This window comes from Pseudophryne corroboree, unplaced genomic scaffold (assembly GCF_028390025.1).
Source record: "Pseudophryne corroboree isolate aPseCor3 unplaced genomic scaffold, aPseCor3.hap2 scaffold_611, whole genome shotgun sequence".
NCBI lineage: Eukaryota > Metazoa > Chordata > Amphibia > Anura > Myobatrachidae > Pseudophryne > Pseudophryne corroboree.
The window spans coordinates 1-2543 of record NW_026970207.1 but is presented as its reverse complement, the minus strand read 5'-3'; the positions used below and the strand labels follow the sequence as shown (position 1 = coordinate 2543).

At 35.0% G+C, this 2543-nt stretch overlaps 1 non-coding gene across 1 annotated transcript; it reads right to left on the bottom strand.

Annotated features, from left to right (window-relative positions):
- Positions 1 to 2268: 2268 nt before the first annotated feature.
- On the bottom strand, positions 2269 to 2342 carry TRNAN-AUU (transfer RNA asparagine (anticodon AUU)). The gene has a single exon. It is a non-coding gene; the product is annotated as a tRNA-Asn (tRNA).
- Positions 2343 to 2543: the final 201 nt, after the last annotated feature.

The following is a 2543-nucleotide window of genomic DNA, read 5'->3' as shown; positions in this document are numbered from 1 at the left end:
ACTTTGCAAAAGTCCATACTGACAAAGGCTAATAAGCATTCATCTAAAACGTTTCCTAGAAAAACTTTAAAAAGTCAATAATCTGGAGAGTTTTTGTAAGATGTTTCTTCCATCAACCAACGAAGAAACACATTGGTACTTTCCCATGATGAGTGAGTGCTTCAGGATCTCTTGCACTTACATGTGCAGCAGAGTACAGCAATGGAAGCATGCTGGGCCCATAACCCAGAGGTAGGCAGATTGAAACTATCCTCTGCTATATGCATTTTTTTGTTTGTTAATTAAAGTAATCCAAAACTGGGATTGATATTTTGGCTCTTTTATTTTTACTTAAAGTACAATAACTTTTACCATTTTAATTTGTTTTAATAGTATATTGACAGTATTGTTTTCTTTCAAAAATCCACTTAATTTTCTTTACCCTATTATTAAAATGGTAATTGACAAAAACAAACTACATTGTCACCAGAAGAGCAATACAAAATGTACAAGTGATATATTAAAATCATCTTTCCAGCTTGAATTTCAATGATGCATTGGGGCAACGATTTTGTGAGAAACATCTTCACCCTTAAATAAAGATTTTCTTAATTCCTTACCTGTGTGCTAATTAGATATCACCTTGTTTTCACATTAAACAGACTTCCACATGAGAAAGCAGCAAGGATGCAGTGGCGTTAATGTTTCCTGGTGTCAACCTGTATTATTTCAGTAGACATTGAAATGAGGATGCATCTTGCTGCCTTTCCAATGAAGCAAGTTTAATTTAGTAATAGGTGAAAAGCCATCCTTACAAAGGTGTTAATCAGAGACTTGGCTTTGTGGACACTTTTCAGAGAACAAATTTGTTAGCATAAAAATAAAGCCAGAAAATGAAGAGCTGTTTAATCACTCAATTGGATTTTTCTGCCAGCATATTTTTTTTCTCTGCAACCCACTGCTAAATTGTGCTTCCTAGCTGTTTTTATAAAATCACTGAATCAAATCTAACTCTGATTACATCAGAGAAGGCCAGGTACCCTACACCATAACAGGGGGTTTGAAATTATGACTTGTCTACTTAAAGATCACCAAAATCTGATAACAAGGTCAATTAGGTCCCTAGGTGGGATTGAACCACCAACCTTTTGGTTAATAGCCGTACACACTAACTGATTGCGCCACAGAGACACTTTGCAAAAAGTCCATACTGACAAAGGCTAATAAGCATTCATCTAAAACGTTTCCTAGAAAAACTTTAAAAAGTCAATAATCTGGAGAGTTTTTGTAAGATGTTTCTTCCATCAACCAACGAAGAAACACATTGGTACTTTCCCATGATGAGTGAGTGCTTCAGGATCTCTTGAACTTACATGTGCAGCAGAGTACTGCAATGGAAGCATGCTGGGCTCATAACCGAGAGGTAGGCAGATTGAAACTATCCTCTGCTATATGCATTTTTTTTTTTGTTAATTAAAGTAATCCAAAACTGGGATTGATATTTTGTCTCTTTTATTTTTACTTAAAGTACAATAACTTTTACCATTTTAATTTGTTTTAATAGTGTATTGACAGTATTGTTTTCTTTCAAAAATCCACTTCATTTTCTTTACCCTATTATTAAAATGGTAATTGACAAAAACAAACTACATTGTCACCAGAAGAGCAATACAAAATGTACAAGTGATATATTAAAATCATCTTTCCAGCTTGAATTTCAATGTTGCATTGGGTCAACAATTTTGTGAGAAACATCTTCACCCTTAAATAAAGATTTTCTTAATTCCTTACCTGTGTGCTAATTAGATATCACCTTGTTTTCACATTAAACAGACTTCCACATGAGAAAGCAGCAAGGATGCAGTGGCGTTAATGTTTCCTGGTGTCAACTTGTATTATTTCAGTAGACATTGAAATGAGGATGCATCTTGCTGCCTTTCCAATGAAGCAAGTTTAATTTAGTAATAGGTGAAAAACCATCCTTACAAAGGTGTTAATCAGAGACTTGGCTTTGTGGACACTTTTCAGAGAACAAATTTGTTAGCATAAAAATAAAGCCAGAAAATGAAGAGCTGTTTAATCACTCGATTGGATTTTTCTGCCAGCATATTTTTTTTCTCTGCAACCCACTGCTAAATTGTGCTTCCTAGCTGTTTTTTATAAAATCACTGAATCAAATCTAACTCTGATTACATCAGAGAAGGCCATGTACCCTACACCATAAGAGGAGGTTTGAAATTTTGACTTGTCTCCTTAAATATCACCAAAATCTGATCACAAGGTTAATTACGTCCCTGGGTGGGATTGAACCACCAACATTTTGGTTAATAGCCAAACACACTAACCGATTGCGCCACAGAGACACTTTGCAAAAGTCCATACTGACAAAGGCTAATAAGCATTCATCTAAAACGTTTCCTAGAAAAACTTTAAAAAGTCAATAATCTGGAGAGTTTTTGTAAGATGTTTCTTCCATCAACCAACGAAGAAACACATTGGTACTTTCCCATGATGAGTGAGTGCTTCAGGATCTCTTGCACTTACATGTGCAGCAGAGTACTGCA